At 36.1% G+C, this 19243-nt stretch overlaps 1 protein-coding gene across 1 annotated transcript in view; it reads right to left on the minus strand.

Moving 5' to 3' along the window:
• Positions 1 to 19243, minus strand: part of TSC22D1 (TSC22 domain family member 1) — a 137546-nt gene that overhangs the window by 47449 nt on the left and 70854 nt on the right. The gene's annotated exons all lie outside the window — the stretch shown is intronic.

Below are 19243 nucleotides of genomic sequence, written 5' to 3' on the forward strand. Positions count from 1 at the left end.
AGCTCTCGGGCCAACTGACACTCCTGCGGACCCAGCGTGGCAGGAAGGAGTCCCCCCCCACCCCTGCTCCGGGCCCCCTCAAGGCAGTTTCCACTTAAAGGGGCAGTGACCCAATTTACTGATGGTCGATTCACTGCTTCTGAGAGAACAAAGATACTATCAAGAGAGTAGTGATAAAACTTAGGTGACTAGGATTTATAAGGCTGTAGGAGTTCTTTTCCTTCAGGTTTTCTCAGCATGTAACAAATCAATGGCATATGGCCTCTGTTGATCATTTCACCTTGATCCAAAAGTCAGAAACATCTAGCAGGGGATTTTTCAACTTTTGAAACATGTTTGATTGTGGGAGGAAAAACGAAAAAAAAAAAAAAATGGGGATTCGGGAATGGAAGGAAAAAGACTTGAGGAAGGGAAAGGATAAAGGAAGGGCTGAAGACAGGAAAGGAGAGAGAGAGGAAGGTTAAGTGAGGGAGGCTGGAAAACATCAAGCAGAAAAGCAAAGCAAAACGGAAGCAAGCAGAGCCAGGTCTCTGAGAGAAATGGAGAAACCAGCGGCGGGACAGATCTCCGATTCCCAAGAGGCCTCAGACTCATAGTATTTCCTGCAATTTGTGTCAAGGATATTCTACTCCGATCCTACAAAAACACCATTTTACTGGAGCAGAAGTGAGAAATACACAGTTCTCCGTTTGTTTTCCTCCTACTAAACAGTCTCCAGTGCTACTGCGGAAGGTAGGAAAAGGCTGATAAAACAACCAAAGTAAAAGGAACTGACATCAGTAAAAGCAAAATGATAAAAATTATGAAACAGAAAATGTATGTAAGTAAATGTACAAGTCGGACCTTTTAAAATGAGATTAAACTTTAGAAATTAAAAAAGATGTGTGATAGAAAAATATAATACAAGAGTAAACATCACAGAAACAGACATCTTTTCTGCTATTAAAAATGAACAATAACAATACAATAGTACATATCAAAACTTAGACCCAGTGAGTCCTCCCTGTCAAATGCTCTCATAGATCTAAAGATCCTGGCTTAGTAGAATTGAATTACCCATGTGATTAAAGGTAGGACAGCCTGCCTCCCTTATTACACTGGGGGAACATGTGTGCCTTTTTCACTGTTGTATCTCTAGGGCCTAACAACTGCCTGGAAGTCAGATGTGTTTAGAAGAGAAAAAAGAGTAAACCATGGAGAATACAGCAAGTATTTTATTCTTACTTCAAAATAAATTCCTATGTAAAAGGTAAAATAATTTTATCAGATTCCTTGCGAAAGCTGGGACAAAACTTAAAATTTGAACTACTTTGATTTGACAGAGAGACAGAGAGAGAGCATGAGAGGGGAGGAGGTCAGAGGGAGAAGCAGACTCTGCTGAGCAGGGAGCCCAATGCGGCAGGGGAACTCGATCCTGGGACTCCAGGATCCTGACCTGAGCCAAAGGCAGTTGCTTAACCAACTGAGCCACCCAGGCACCCATAAAATTTGAACTACTTTGAATTGCTTAAGGCTTAAATAGTTAAAACACAACATTCTTTTGGAGGTGCCAGAAGAGTCCAGAAGGCCTAAGTTTGAAGATATATGAATATTTACTTTCAAGTGTTTTCTGCAGGAAAAAAATATATACAGAATATTACCACTATTGAACTCCACACATTATTCTAAGTACTTTACATATATAGTATCTCATATAATCCCCACAATAATTTTATTTTATCAACTATCACCAGGAAGACCCAGACACAGAGACACTAAGTAACATGCCCAGGTTCTAGGCCTAAGTGAGTGACTTTCTGAGTCAGGGTTGGAATCTGGCTGCCTGAGGCTCTATTGGCTCTACAAGAAACCAATATGACAGCTCAAATTCTGAAAAAGTAAAATAATGGGCTATAAGAATTCTTTCACATTTTTAAAAAAATTTTAAAGATTTTATTTATTTATTTGACAGACAGAGATCACAAGTAGACAGAGAGGCAGGCAGAGGGAGAAGCAGGCTCCCTGTGGGACTCAATCCCAGGACCCTGAGATCATGACCTGAGCGGAAGGCAGAGGCTTAACCCACTGAGCCACCCAGGTGCCCCAGGTAATTTCACATTTAGTGACAGCAATTCTTTATATAATTAATATAAGGTACTGATAGAAATCGTATAACACATTCTAAAATATAAGTAGCACCAAACCCCTTATAGAAAACTCATGTTTAGCTTGTTTCCCACACTCCACCACAGTACCTAGTCCTTCCTGCTGTGCACACTTTCCAGCAAGAGAGCCCAGTATGCATGCACAGACACTAATAATCTTGATAAACAGACAGGGGCTCTAGCAGTGAACTAACAGCAATAAGATTCATGAATATGTGCTATGGGTATAGAAAAATTGGGGGACAGGACCTCCATCACCAAAGATTAAAGCTCCAAAGCTATAGCAATCAAGACAGTATGGTACTGGCACCAAAACAGACACATAGATGAATGGAACAGAATAGAAAGCACAGAAATAAACCCACAACTATATGGTCAATTAATCTTCAACAAAGCAGGAAAGAACATCCACTGAAAAAAGTCTCTCCAACAATGGGCACTGGGAAAACTGGACAGCAACATGCGGAAGAATGAAACTGGACCACTTTCTTAACACCATATGGAAAAATAAATTCAAAACGGATTAAACACCTAAATGTGAGGCCTGAAATCATAAAAATCCTAGAGAACACAGGCAATTACCTCTTTCACATCGGCAGTAGCAGCTTCTTTCTAGATGTCTCCTGACGCAAGGGAAACAAAAGCAAAAAAACTACTGGACACATCAAACTTAAAAGCTTCTGCACAGTGAAGGAAACAATCAATAAAACTAACAGACAGCCTACAGAATGGGAGAAGATATTTGCAACTGACATCCAATAAAGGGTTAGTATCCAAAATATGTAAAGAGCTTAAAAAACTCAACACCTGAAAAATGAATAATCCAATTAAAAAATGAGCAAAATACACAAATAGAAATTTTTCCAAAGAAGACATACTGATGACCAACAGCCACATGAAAAGATGCTCAACATCACTGATCATCAGGGAAACACAAATCAAAACTACCATGAGGTATAACCTCACACTTGTCAGAATCACTAAAATAAAAAACACAAGAAACAACAGGTATTGGTGAGGATGTGGAGAAAGAGGAACCCTCTGACACTGTTGATGGGAGTGCAAACTGGTACAGCCACTCTGGAAAACAGTATGGAAGTTCCTCAAAAAGTTAAAAATAAAACTACCCTACAATGCAGCAACTGCATTACTAGATATTTGCTCAAAGAATACAAAAATACTAATTCAAAGGGATACATGCATCCCTATGTTTATAGCAGCATTATTTATAATAACCAAAGTATGGAACAGTTCAAGTGTCCATCAACTGATGAATGGATAAGGAAGATGTAATACACACACATACATACATACACACACACACACACCTATATATAATGGAATATTACTCAGCCATGAAAAAGAATGAAATCATGCCATTTGCAATGACTTGGGTGGAGCTAGAGATTATTGTGCTATGCAAAATAAGTCAGAGACAAATACCATATGGTTTCACTCATATGTGAATTTAAGAAACAAAAGAAACAAGCAAAGGGGCAGAACAAGAAGGAGAGAGAGATAAACCAAGAAACATACTCTTAACTATAGAGAACAAATTGATGGTTACCAGAGGGGAGGTAGGTGGGCAGATGGGTAAAATAGATGATGGGGATTAAGGAGTGTATGTATGGAAGAGCTAAATTACTGTATTGTACATTTGAAACTAATATAGCACTGTTAACTAATGTATTAAAGTAAAAGCTTAAAAAAATTAATCCCTCTTGCTCTGCCCCACATGGCTCTGTAAGTGATGAAAAGGATATAGCAGTAGATGAACATAAGTGAATGGGAAATACATCCAGTTATCTAGAATCAGCAACCCTAACCTTCAGGACGTAGTCCAGAAACTCAAATACTAACTGAAAAGCTGAAAAAAAAAATTCTCATAAAGCCTCTATACCAAAGAAATACACTCTGTCCCTTAAAGCTTGCTTGATAATTACTGACTCTAGTTTATCATAAATTCTTTTTTTCTTTCATTTTATTTACACATTTGCAAGAGAGAGTAGGAGAGAGAGAGCATGAGCAGGGGTGAGGGAGTGCAGAGGGAGAAGCAAACACCCTGCTGAGCAGAGAGCCTGACACGGGACCTGAGCTGATGCTAAACTGACTGAGCAATCCCAGTACCCCTATCATACAATTCTTGAAACATGATCACCTGGCTTCTGGGGACTTGAGAAACTAAAAGCAATCAAGGGAAAAGAGCAACGTGTTACCAGACAAACCCAGGCTCAAGAAGAGATAGTTTTCAGCCTACTAAAGACAGGAAAATGAAGCAGTAGTCAGCATCTGAGACAACTCATCACCCCGATGCTGAACCTGAGTCATCATCAAACCTCAATCATCAGAAGGTTAAAATAAGGTTAGAGGGTTACAGTAAGATCAGGTACCTGAAAATTTAGGTTTTGATTATCTGAGCATTTCTCTTAGGTCAGATACTAAAATCACTGGAAAACCTACGTAATTAAGTTGTTACCAGCTAGAATTTGGAACACACTATCCTCTCTTTTGCTACTTATTTAGGAGTGAAATGGGAGAAGTCCATACCTCTCGGCCGGTCCTGAAAGGACTGCTGTGTAATGGGAACAATCTATTTTAAAAATGACAATAAATGGAAGGCACAGTCATACATTTAACAAAAATGGAACCAGCAAACCACCATTTGAGAATATGCAATGAACAAAGTAATACTAAGAAATATTAAACAAGAAAAATTGGATTAATAATAGGACCAAGAGAGAGGAAATTTACAGAAATAAAATTTTTATTTTCAAGCAGGCTCCATGCCGAGGAGCCTAATGCAGGGCTTGAATTCATGACCTTGAGATCAAGACCTGAACTGAGATCAATAGCCAGATGCTTAGCCGGCTAAGCCACCCAGTGCCCTTGGACTTCATTTTAAAAAATGAGGGGCTTAGAAGTATACAAGTTCCAAAATGTATTAATGGCACATAAAAAACTTTCTTTTAAATTGAGAAGTTTATAAAAAGAATTTAACATATATCCCTCTGATATAACATTAACATTAATTAATATAACCTTTTTTAATCCAGATGAAAAGATCTATTATTTTAGAGTGCTTTGACATTTTAAAGACAGTAAAAGGTGATAGTATTAATTCCTGGGCAAGTAGGGATTGCTGATAAATTTATTTCTATGTATGAAAGTATTCATTGAGCATTTACTACCATATAAAAATCATGGTAGATAGTGAGAACATAAAAATGCTAGTGAAAGAAACAGTCATTAATCAAATAATTAAAATATAATGAAGCAAAGTCCATCATAGATGAAAGAAATTAAGGCAATAGTGATCCTGGGACTGGTTGGCTATTTAAGTAAAGGGAGAAGCAGAGTTTAGGATGATTTAGGGGTCTGGGTGTATGATACAGAGTACATCTTGGCACTGTTAATTGTGGCAGAATACCCTTTGAAAGCAGTGATCCATGAGGAGCCCAGTTTGGATGGTATGTCCAAGTAAATATGTTCACAGGGAAATTGGGGACAATCAATGGCAGCTCCAGAATTTCTATGAAGGAGTAGTCTGGGATAGAATGGATCAGAAGATACTTCTTGAGGTTCAGTTTCCATATCAAACACACTACTTTTACAAGAGTTTTTGTATTTGCTGTTGTTCTTTGTTTTACATAGAGTATATGTCTACTTAAGGAAGTTTTAGTGTGTTAACAAGTGATGGAGAGGATGAGGGGTTAAAGCCCATGTCCTCATTCTCTTGCACTACCAGTGGCTGAACACGGGACTCTGAAGCCATCAAGAAAAGTCAACTGGAAGCACCCAACCATGAGTATATGGGGGAGGTCCCTGGAAGGCGAAGAAAACCTCCAGAGTAAAAGGAAGAAAGGGCAAATGATAGACTCTAGAGAAACACCAACATTTAAGAGAACTGGGAAGAAACCAACAAACTGTAACAGAGACCAAAAAGGAGAGGGTCAGGTAGGAGAACGGGGAGCGAATGGTGCACCTTTCACTGAAGCCAAGGGAAGAGAATGCAGGAAGTAACAGGTACAATGCCCAAGAGAGATGTCAAAGGAGATCAGTTCTGAAAAGCATTTAAGACTTGAGACAGTTAGCAAGTCATTGGTAATATTTGCAAAAGAACAATTTCAGAAGCATGAGTGGCAGCATGGTGAGGCCACACCCCAGCAGCACAGGTGAACGAGGCGTGAGGAAGGCAGAGGACCTGGGTGGGGTTGGCGGCTTATGCAGGAGTCAAAACCTAAACATAACACAAGAGGACATAATCCCGAGGAAGCAAAGTCCCAGAGGACACAGGAGAGAATTTGGTTTTTATAATTTTACGCAGAATTTCATATTAGTATGTGAACAGAACACTAGTTTTAGTTAACCTAACCGATGTAGACTTTCCTGGGTTCATTCACCAATTTGCCAGCATCTCCCATGATCATGAATAACATTCAGCATTATTTCCCTCTCATTCTCACTTTGCAGGCTGAATACACTCACAGGCTCATTCCATTAGGCTGGTAGATAATGTGTAATCGATAAATATTTCTAATAATCCATGAGTGGATTTTATCTTCTGCATGTCCTCCTAGAATGACTTGAATGTCCTACAACCACCATAGTAATAATAATGACAACAACAGCAACAACAATAGAGTTGGTAAGGGACTGGTAAGCTAGACCCAGTATAGAAAGTATCCCTCCTCTGAGCTCCTAAAAACATTTTCTATATAATTTACTTTAAAATTTGCCTTCAAATATTATTGCATTATTCAAATTAATTTTTAAAACCTTTCAAATATTCATATCCCATCTCAATTATACTTGAGGTAGTCACAATTTCTTTGTACCCTTCTCAAACTCCACCAGTTTTTCAAATACAAAAGGTGCTTAATATTTTACTTTAGTATGGGTAACAAAACTACAGAAGTATGTACATGTCTGTAAACTTATAGTAAGTGGTTACTGAAAGAGAATTACCAGTTATGTTCTGTGAGTCTACTAAAATGTTAAGAACGATGGCTTTATAAATATATTCTATCATTTAATCCTCAAAACAACCCATTTTTGAGATAAAGAAACGGAGCTTTGGGTTAAAAAAGTTGCTGCACATTACACTGCTAGTAACTGACGGATCCAGGACCCAAGGTTAAGGTTTATTAAAAGGCCTGTTCTTTTCACTTTGCCTCTACTCTAAATGATGGGCAGAAACAGTAAATATTTTGAACATTTATATTCTTTTTTTTAAAAAAGATTTTATTTATTTATTTGACAGAGAGAGAGGGAGAGAGATCACAATTAGGCAGAGAGGTAGGCAGAGAGAGAGGGTGAATGATGTGGGGCTCGATCCCAGAACCCTGAGACCATGACCTGAGCCGAAGGCAGAGGTTTAACCCACTGAGACACCCAGGCATCCCTGAACGTTTATATTCTTAAGCTACATATTTTATTCCTAAATTCTAGGTTTCAAAAAAGGGATTAGTTACTAAGATTAAAATATAATTATTGAAACATTATATTCACTTTGATTATATAAGCAATAATAAAAGTGGTAATACTGACAATAATTAGCAGCTAACATTTATTAAGTGTTTATTATGTGCCAGAAGCTATGCTAAGTGCTTTAGTGCTATTCTGTTTATGCTTCACATAATCCTAAAAGGTAGGTATTACTATTATGATTCCCGCCTACAGATGAGAAAATAGGCTCAGAGAGATTAGGGTTTATGGTTTATGGTCTCAAGATCACAAATGGAACAAGTGATAAAGCCAACATTTAAATGCAGGGAGTCTAAATTTGAGGCTTAAGTAGTACATTATATAAGCCTATTTTTGCAATATCCTTTCCATTAACAAACTGAACTCCCAAGAAAGTGATCATATTATTTAGATGAAGACTTTCCTCTAAATTACCAACACACTTAATACTGCACCATGCAGATTTGGACCTTCAATTAATTCAGTAACAAGCAATATATTGAGAGAAATAGTTTTCCATAGTCTTTCAACTACAAATGGAACATTCAGTTTAAATCCCTATTTTAATCCACCAGGCTTTTTGTAACAATAGTAAATCAATCATCAAATTTTAAAACAAAAGTACCACTTGGAAAGCTAGCATAATTAACTAGCTTTATTTTTAAAATCTCAAACTGTCAATATTGTAGGAAATTTGCTACTCTTGCTTTGACAAGAATTATCAGGCAAAAATCTCCAAAAATTGGCCAACCCTGAACATACACAGGATATCATCTGAGCATACCAAAACATGGCAGATCCTACAAAGTGATCAACTAAGTGAGACCATCCCGAGAAATATGCAGGACTCAGAAATAAATACACAGGCACTGGGAAAAAGCCAAATACACACCAAGAAGTAATTATTCTTACTCAACAGTAGATGGCGCTAACGCATCATATCCTACTTAAAAACAGCCGTCCATACTCTCCTAGAACATTTTTACCTACACAACCCTAGCTATCTTAAATTAAGTAAAATTTTATTTATTTAATAATCTGTATAATTTGACATCTGAACTAATTTTTAAAAACCTAAACACATAGGCATCTTCTACACAAATCTGGACCGTTTTTCTGAAAAAATATATTACTTAAACACAAAATAAAAAGTCACAAAATTTGTTAACATACTGTCAGGACATCTGAAAAACTGAAAAAAGAATATGAATAGGTAAAAGAAAATGAAGAGAATTACTACCTGAATGTTTTGAGGTTTGAGTAGCTTGTGAGCTTGAAATTTTTTCTACAGCCAAATATAGTAATTTCAAACATCCCTCTAAAGTATCTAGTATGTACAATAATGGAATTTCCATTTCTTTCTATACAATCCTTTACGAGTATGCAGAATATATTTATTTCCTATGGACAAGCCAGGGAATACAGTCCTTCCCCCTTCCCAAAATAGTCCCATTTTATACATTATAAATAATAGTGATTCCCAACCCAGATGTAAATAATATCTCTGAATGTGGGGCTTTAAAGTACATATTAAGTTTTTTTTAATTAGTCTGGAAGAGGAAAAATATGAAGTTATTATGACTTGTCATGTTAGTCTAGGACAGGAGCTGGGTACAGGAAGGCTGGTAGTGATAAGGTTTATTAAGAGTAGAAGTGAGGGCGCCTGGGTGGCTCAGTGGGTTAAGCCGCTGCCTTCGGCTCAGGTCATGATCTCAGGGTCCTGGGATGGAGTCCCGCATCGGGCTCTCTGCTCAGCAGGGAGCCTGCTTCCTCCTCTCTCTCTCTCTGCCTGCCTCTCTGCCTACTCGTGATCTGTCTGTCAAATAAATAAATAAAATCTTTAAAAAAAAAAAAAGAGTAGAAGTGATACCCATGATAAACATATTTAATAATTGCAGCATAAGACAACCATCTCGAATCCTACGAGTAAATCTAATTATAGGTCTTTAAAGCTACACAGAATAAATAGTGCAACGATATTGTTAGTTGGGAGGGGGGCTCTTTTGCACATCTAACATTAAGCTACGCAGGTGGTTATTCAGCCCACTTGCTGATCTGTATAAAGAGGACCGATTACTATAAGACATCTTAACTTAAATGACACTAGAATTGTAGAATATACATGAGCATTTGTGTTTTGACACCTAGCTCTAACACTTAAAGATGCTATAACACCCTGAGAAAGTCATTTAACTATTAAATTCAATTTTTTTCCTTTATACAATAGAAGGTATAATTATAGTTAAGAACTAAAAGAAGAAAGATATATAGGGTATATAGTATGAATGATAGTTAAAGATTCAATGACTCCTTTCCCTCCTTTTGCCATATTATAAAAGTAATAAGAACCAGGCAGAAATAACAGTATAAATCCACATAAGCTAATGTAAATCAACACAACAATTTAAAAAAAAAGATGTTAAAAGACAAATACAAACAGACTACCCTCTTACCACCAAGACTAATAAAGTATGAGTTTTTGAAAAACCAGTGCTTAGTATAAGCAAACAAAATTCCAGGCCATAAACAGTAACAGGCACTATAAATAGTGACTCTATCCACAAACCCAAGGGCAATTACCACACATATGTATGGTAAGTTCATCTAATCATATTTCCACTTTTAAATGTATAGCAATTCTACCAGTAACCTAATATAAATTTTGTACAATGTTAAGAGACTTCTTAGTAAGATTATTTTCATTAAGCCTGCACATAATAAATATTAGAATCCTGATTATGTTTTTCACTAGAAAGACATTTCAAAAATATTCTGCTTTTGCAGGAAAAAAACGATGACCAGGATAACTTTCAACCTGTAATTGGGTATCCAGACATTTCAAGAACTAGAGTAAAATAAAGGCAAGTTCAGAAAAGCAGAAAATAAGTTAACCACCATTTAACATTCATCAATGGAACTTCCAAAAAGCATTCTTTAGGAAAAAGAAAAATGTTCCATTCAGACGGTCTGAGCTATAAGAAAGAAGAGTAAATAAAGAAGTAGATAAATATGTAATTAAAGCTAAACATTGTCTATAGAAAATAATGTCAAATTTGTGAATTATTTTAAAATGAAGTTAAAATTATGGACAACAATATGTAAATCATGGGGAGTGGGGAAGGTGGCAGTTAGCGTTAAAATGTGGTAAGGAGGGTGTCTGGGTGGCTCAGTTGATTGAGTGTCTGCCTTTGGCTTGGGTCATGATTCCGGGGTCCTGGGTTCAAGTCCGACAGGCTCTGCAGGTAGCCTGATTCTTCCTCTGCCTCTCATGAATGAATGAATGAATGAGTATCTTTTTAAAAAATAAAATATGGTAAGGATTTTGTACCTTTTCTAGAAATGATGATTTTAAGATATTGATTAACCTTAAATTTTGTTAAGTTGATTAAAAGAACACAAGAAGAATATATAGGTCCCAAATAAGAAAAGGGGATAAAACAGGAATGTCCCTCCTCTGACACAAATCCTGCTATACATTATTTATAAGAGACATCCTAAAAGAAAAGGAAATGAAAATGCTAAAAGACAGAAAATGGGAAAAAAGATAGTAGCAATACCAACTGAAGATAGGTAGAATAACCTTGTTAAAATAAGACAAAAGAGAACTAGGTAAAAGGCATTGCTAGGGTCAAAGAGAGTCACGACCTAACAGCTTCAATACACCAGCAATTCTAAACTTGTATGCACTTAATACATATAAATAAATACAGCAAATTTTGATAGAACTATAAGGGAGAAAGTGTTAATCACCTTTCTCTAATATGGTTGGGTCAAGCCAATAAAATTAGTTAGATACTATTGATCTAAACAAATTTAAAACCTTAATGGACATGAAGACAATACTCAACTTTAAAGTTAAAAGAACAGACATGCTCTACAATCATACATGAAACAACTAAAGTGTTCATGTGCCAAACCATAAAAGAAGAGTAAATCAATTTCCAAGAATCAGTATCATAACCAAGTTAGCAGATCACTATGCAATTCATTAATGTAGAATTCACTCAAAAATGATAAAATGTAAAAACACCTATATTTGATGACTTCAAAAGACACATTCAAATAATTTGTGGGTCAAAAACAAAATCAAAATGGAAACTTAAAACACATAAAATGAAAAGAAAATGCAGACTTGTAAGACATGCTGCCAAAGTAATAACGTGGAAGGAATTTTAGAGCCTTAAATGTTTACAACATTACAGAAGAAAATCTGAAAATCGGTGAGCTAAAATTTCAACTTAATATGACAAGATTGGAACTAGAATAAACCTACAAATGCAAAGAGAAGGAGATAATAAATGTAAAAGCAAAAGTTAATGAAATTCAAAACGAGAAAAAAAAACTCAAAGCTAAATTTGACTCTTTGAAAAGAAAAATAAAATAGGTAGAACTCTGAAAAGATTAATGAAGACAATGGGATGCAATATAAACAATATCCAGAAAGGGAGATCATAAATACAGAAAAAAATTAAAATAGAATACTATTAACCGTAAGGCAACACTTAGAAACACCAGATCTAGGTTTTACATGTAAAGTTCTACCTAACAGCCAAGAAACAGAAGATAACACTCTCATAAAAATGCTTATAGAGATCTTATATAGATAGATAGGGACATAGAGATATACGTATAAATACAGTCCGAAAGACAAATTCTCTCATGGTCTTTTATGAACAGTGCAAGAATCCATAAAAGCAAACCGACAAAAATAAAATAAATCTAGTTATAAATAAAAAAGCATCACAACCACCTTAAGTTATCCTAGAAATATAAGAGTGGTTTACCATCAGAAAATCTTTACATTTTACTTATCGTCTTAACAGATTAAAAGGAAAAAAAATCAACTCAAGAAATATTTTAAAAATGTTTAACAAAATTCAATATAAATTACTAATCATGAAACTTAGTAAACTAAAAATACAAAATTTCTCTTCTCCCATGAAAGACATCTGCCAAAACCTAGAGAACACAGCCTTCTTAGTGGTGAAATGTCAGAAGCATGTTTCAAATTAGGAACAAGATAAATACACCCAGTATTAGCATCCTCCTGGAAATTCTAGTCCTGCATTGTCTAATTCGGTGGCCACTAGCCACAGGTGGCCACGAGCACTTGAAATATGACTAGTACAAATTGACATGTACTGTAAATGAGAAATGCATACCAGCCTGTGAAGACTTAGTACCAAAAAAAGTAAAAAAAGGTAAAATATCTCATTAATAATTTTTATACTGATAAACATGCTGAAATAACAATATTGGGTCAAATAAAATAAAGTGTATTATTAAAATCAGCTTCACTTGTATCTTTATATTTAATATGACTCAAAAATTTAAAATTACATGTTGCTCATGTTTCTACTAAACAAAAACATAGACAAAATAAATATTGACTAGAAAGGAAGAAAGAAAGCTATTATTAATCCCAGATAATATGATTGCCTACACAGAAAAACAATATACAGAAAAGTTTGAAGATTTTATTTATTTAGAGAAAGTGCACACAAGTGGAGGGAGGGAAGGAGATGGAGAGAGCAAACTCCCAATCTTAGCATAGAGCCGCCACAGGGCTCTATCTGAGGACCCTGAGATCACGACCTGAGCTGAAACAAGAGCAGGACGCTTAGCCAAATGATCCACAATATAAAGAGAATTTTAGACTCAGTAACAAGTTTTAGCAAGGTGGCTAATAATTCTAAACATATCAACATGTAGAAAACATAATTTTCTTTTTCTTTTTTTAATTTTATTTAGGGTGCCTGAGTGGTTCAGGCCATGATTCCAGGGTCCTGGGTTAGAGTCCCATATCAGGCTCTCTGCTGAGCAGAGATACCTCTCCCTCTGCCTGTCACTCTCCCTGCTTGTGCTGTCAAATAAATAAATAAAACATTTTTAAAAAAATAAATAAATTATTTATTTATTTATTTAAAAAATAAAAGAGGGAGAGCACGAGTGGGCAGCAGAGGGAAAGGGAGAATCAGAGTCCCCACTGAGCAAGGAGCCCAACGTGGGGCTCAATCCCAGGACCCTGGGATCATGCATGACCTGAGCCAAAGGCAGAGACTTTGACTGAGCCACTCAGGCACCCCAAAAATACATTAAAAGGATTATACACTATGATCAAGCAGGATTTATTCTAGGGATGCCTGGATGGTTGATATCCACAAATCAAAGTGATACACCACATTTAATAAAATAAAGCATAAAAACTATGTTATATCCATAGATGCAGAAAAAGCATTGACAAGACTCAACACCCATTTATGATTAAAAACTCTCAACAAAGTGGGTATCAAAAGAACATACCTCAGAATATTAAAGGCCCACAGCTAACATCACTCAACAAAGAAAAACTGAGAGCTTTTCCAAATAAGAAAGGAAGAAGTAGGGGCGCCTGGGTGGCTCAGTGGGTTAAGCCTCTGCCTTCAGCTCAGGTCACGATGTCCGGGTCCTGGGGTCAAGCCCTACATTGGGCTCTCTGTTTGGCAGGTAGCCCGCTTCCCCCTCTCTCTCTGCCTGCCTCTCTGCCTACTTGTGATCTCTCTCTCTGTAAAATAAATAAAATCTTTTTTTTAAAAAAAAAAAGGAAGAAGTAAAATTATCACCATTTTAGATGACATTATATTTTATACAGAAAATCCTAAAGGGGACATTAAAAAACTGTCAGAATTAATCAACAAATTCAGTGAAGTTGGAAAATATAAAATCAATCTATGAAAATCTGTTAAATTTCTATACAAAATAACAAACTATCAAAAAGAGAAAAATACATATACATCAAAAAGAAAAAATACCTAGGAATAAATTTAACCAGGAGGTCAAAGACCTGTACACTTAAAACTATAAGACACTGATGAAAGAAACTGAAGACAACACAAATAAATGGGCAGATAATCAGGCCCAGGGATTAGAAAAATTATTGTTAAAATGCCATACTACCCAAAGCAATCTATAGATTCAATGCAATATCTATCAAAATTACAATGACATTTTTCTCACTGAAATAGAACAAAAGTCCTAAAATTTTTATGGAACCACAAAAGACCCAGAATAGCTAAAGCACTCTTGAGAACAAAAAAGGTGGAAAAAACAATATGCTTCCTGATTTCAAACTCTATTATAAAGCTATAGTGATCAAAACAATTATAGTGAGTAAATTGCAACATATGATATTGGCATAAAATGAGATATACAGATCAGTGGAACAGAACAAAGAGCCGAAATGGGTGAAAGGGAATGGGAGACATAGGCTTCCATTATAGAATGAATCATGGGAATGAAAGGCACAGTGTAGGAATACAGTCAATGATAATGTAATAGCATTGTATGGTGACAGGTGGTGGCTACACTTGTGGTGAGCATAGCATAATGTATAAACTTGTGAAATCACTCTGTTATACACCTGAAACTACTATAATATTGTGTGTAAACTACACTCGGATTTTTTAAAATTTAAATAAAAATAACAAAAATGGTTGGGGCGCCTGAGTGGCTCAGTGGGTTAAAGCCTCGGCCTTCAGCTCAGGTCATGATCCCAGGGTCCTGGGATCGAGACCTGCATCGGGCTCTCTGCTCAGCAGAGAGCCTGCTTCCTCCTCTCTCTCTCTCTCTCTGCCTGCCCCTCTGCCTACTTGTGATCTCTCTCTGTCAAATAAATAAATAAAATCTTTAAAAAAAAAAATGGCAAATAAAAAAACAGAGACTCCCAGAAATGAACCATGCATGTATGGTCAATTAATTTACAACAAAGGAGCCAATAATATACAATGGGAAAAGGACAGTCTCTGGATTCGGAAAACTGGACAGGTACATGCAAAAGAATGAAACTGGACTACTAGTTTAAACCAGACACAAAAAGTAACTCAAAACGGATTAGACTTGAATTTAAAACCTGAAACTATGAAACTCCAGGAAGATAACACAGGCAGTAAACTCCTTAATGCTGGTCTTGGTGATGATCTTCTGGATTTGACACCAGAAGCAAGAGCATCGAAAACAATAATCACAAGTGGGACTACAGCAAACCACAAAGGAAACCTTGATCAAGAAAATGAAAAGACAACATACAGAATGGAAAAAAATATTTGCAAATCATGTATGTGACAAGGGGTTAACTTCCAAAATATATAAAGAACTCATACTACTCAAGAGCAAAAACACAAATGATCCAATCAAAAAATGGGCAGAGGATCTAAACATTTTTTAAAGACATACAGATGGCCCACAAGTACATGAAAAGATGCTCAACATTACTAATGACCATGAAAATTCAATCAAAAGCACAATGAGATATCACCTCACACATGTAAGAATGGCTATTATCAAAAAGACAAGAAAAGACAAGAAAGAGCAAGTGTTGTTCAGGATGTAGAGAAAGGGAATCTTTGTGTACTGTTGGTAGAAATGTAAACCAATACAGCCAATATGGAAAGCAGTATGGAGGTTCCTCAAAAAATTAAAACTAAAACTACCTTATGATCCATCAATTTCATTGCTGGCTATTTATCTGAAGAAAATGGAAATATCAACTTGAAAAGATATCTGCACTTCCATGTTCATTACAGCATTATTCATGACAGCCAAAATATGGAAGGAACCTATCTATGCATCTGTTGGTGGATAAACAGGTAAAGAAAATGTGATTTGTTTTCATACACACACACACGCACACACACACACACACACACTCACACACACACTCAGCCATTTAAAAAAAGAAAGGAAATTCTGCTAACTGCAATAACATGAATAAAACTTGCAGTCATTATGCTAAGTGAAATAAGCCAAAGAGATAAAAACAGATGCCACATGCTCTCACTTAATGTGTAATCTAACAAAAAAAAATGAAATAAAAACAACTAAACTGATAGATTAAAAAAAAAAAAAATTAGTGGTAACCAGAGGCTGGCAAGGAGAAAAGGAAGCATTAGATGGATGAAGGGGGTCAAAAAGTATAAACTTCTAGTTATAAAATAAATAAGTCCTGGGGATATAATGTACAGCATGATAACTGTAGTTAATAATATTGTATATTTGACAATTTTCTAAGAGAGTAAATTGCAGAAGTTCTCATCATAGGAAAAAACACTGCAATTATATGTGGTGATGGCTGTTAACTAGACTTATTATAGTGATTATTTTGTACTATATACATAGGTCAAATCATTATGTTATACACCTAAAAATTAAAATAACATTATATGTCAATGAGATCCTAACAACAAAAAAATTCTTCAGCACTACAAACAAGAGACAGGATGGTCTTCTCAAATATTATGCTAAGCCATTAACTGCCCCTTCAGGGAAAAAAATTACTCCTGATCCCTATTTTATACCATAGAAAAAAAATCAAATCAGATGGACTGTAGCTCTAAATGTGAAAGGTAAAACAATTTCTAAAAAATAACAGGAGTATCTTGGGAATGGGCAAAAATTTCTTTTTTTTTTTTTAAAGATTTTATTTATTTATTTGACAGAGAGAAATTACAAGTACACTGAGAGGCAGGCAGAGAGAGAGAGAGAAGGAAGCAGGCTCCCTGCCGAGCAGAGAGCCCGACGCGCGACTCGATCCCAGGACCCTGAGATCATGACCTGAGCCGAAGGCAGCGGCTTAACCCACTGAGCCACCCAGGCGCCCTGGGCAAAAATTTCTTAAACAAGACACAAAAGCATTAACTATAAAGAAAAGATTAACAAGCTAAACTACATCAAAATTGGAATTTATGTTCATTAAAAGAGATGAATAAAAGAATGGAAAGATAATCACACTGTGAGAGGGGATATTTGTAACATATCAAAGAGCTCATTTCAGGAACATTTAAAGAACTCCTAAAACCAATAAGAAAAGATCAACCCAATAGAAAAGTGGGTAAGAAACATGAACAAGCATTTTACAAAATAATACATCCAAATAACCTATCTATGTTCAATCTCCATAGTAATAAGGGAAATGCAATATAAAACCACAATGAGGTATACTACACATCTACCAAGATGGCTAAAATTAGAAAGACTGACAAGTGGGTTTAAACATCTAAGTGATGGGTGGGGTGTCTGGGTGGCTCAGTCAGTTAAACGTCCAGCTCTTGATTTCCACTCAGGTCATGATCCAGGACTGGATGTGGAACGTGCTTAAGTTCTCTCTCTCCCTCTCCCTCTGCTCATCTCCTCCTTTTCCCTCTCTTACAAAAATAAATAAATAAATCTCAGTGTTGGGTGGGCTGTGGGAATATCTACTAAAGATGAACAGACACAAACCAACCAGCAATCTTTTTTTTTTTTTTAAAGCAGTCTTATTTCTAGGAATATACTCAACAGAAATGCAAACATATGTGCATCAAAAGACTTACACAAGAATAGTCACAGCTGCATTATTCATAAGAGTCTCCAAAGTGGAAACAACCCAAATGTCTATCAGTAGAAAAATATAATGTTCTACAGTGAAATACTATATAGCTATGAAACCGAACAAACTCCTATTAAACTCAACATGAATAAATCTCAAAAATACTGAGCAAAAGAAAAAAAAAGAACATAAAATATATATTTTCATTTATACAAAGTTCAGAATGAACAAAAGTGATATTGTTATAAGTCTGTAGAATAAGGTACCTTTAGGGAAAGGAATGAGAGTAGTAATTAGGAGGTAGTTTGAGAGGGGATTCTAGAATGCTAGGAATGCTCTTGTTTTTTTAAAAATCTGGTTGAAGGTTACATATCCATTATTTTGTGGTAATTCATCAAGTGACTTACCAACTTTCTCACAACCTGAAGGACTGATAAGGTGCTTGCCTTTCCTTCACCTGACTCAGACCTCTCAGTGTGGGAGAAGTGTCTAAGCACGGGTCATGCCTCGAGAACACCAAAAGGCAAATGAATCCCCCACTGTCCTCTGAAGGTAGAGATATGCAGAAAACTGGAGAGAGAGATTCTTTGGAAAATTAATAAATTAAAAAGCTATCATATAAACCGGGGAATTCAGAATGCCAAAGTGTATGCCCAGCGCAGGATGTAAGAAGACCCTAAATTTTGACCCCTGACTGACTAGAGACTCAGTACAAGCAGGAAGAGAAAGTTAAGGGAGCATGTAAATAGCCTTGCTAAGCATGAAGGAGTGTCCCAACAGAGTCGATATGCAAAGACTGAGAAAACTGGGGTTGTCTGGGGCAAGGGGGAGGTGGGGTAGGGAGCTCCAGGTATTCAAGGAAACCTCTGCCAAAATACTAGCTGACCACAAGCTAAAGAAACAGATGCTTCAGAGATCACCAAGGGCAAAGATCCCAAAATAAGCCCATACAACTATGGCCAGTTGATTTCAGAGAGGGGTGCCAAGACCATTCAAGAGAAAAAGAGTAGTCCCTTCAACAAACGGTGTTGGAACCACTGGACATCCACATGCAAAAGAAGGATGTAGACTCCTCCTCGCACCATATACAAACTCACAAGAGACCAACGATTAAGACAGAAGAGCCAAAACTACAAAATCCTTAGAGCAAAACACAAAGTAAATTTTCATGACCTTGGAGTTTCACAGACACAACCCCAAAAGCATAAGCAACAGAAGAAGACATAAACTGGACTTCATCAAAATTAAAAATTTTATGAATCTAAGGGCATTATCAAGAAAATGAAAAGGGAAC

The sequence above is a fragment of the Mustela putorius genome, unplaced genomic scaffold, assembly GCF_011764305.1.
Source record: "Mustela putorius furo isolate JIRA1106 unplaced genomic scaffold, ASM1176430v1.1 tig00000179_pilon_pilon_pilon, whole genome shotgun sequence".
Lineage (NCBI taxonomy): Eukaryota > Metazoa > Chordata > Mammalia > Carnivora > Mustelidae > Mustela > Mustela putorius.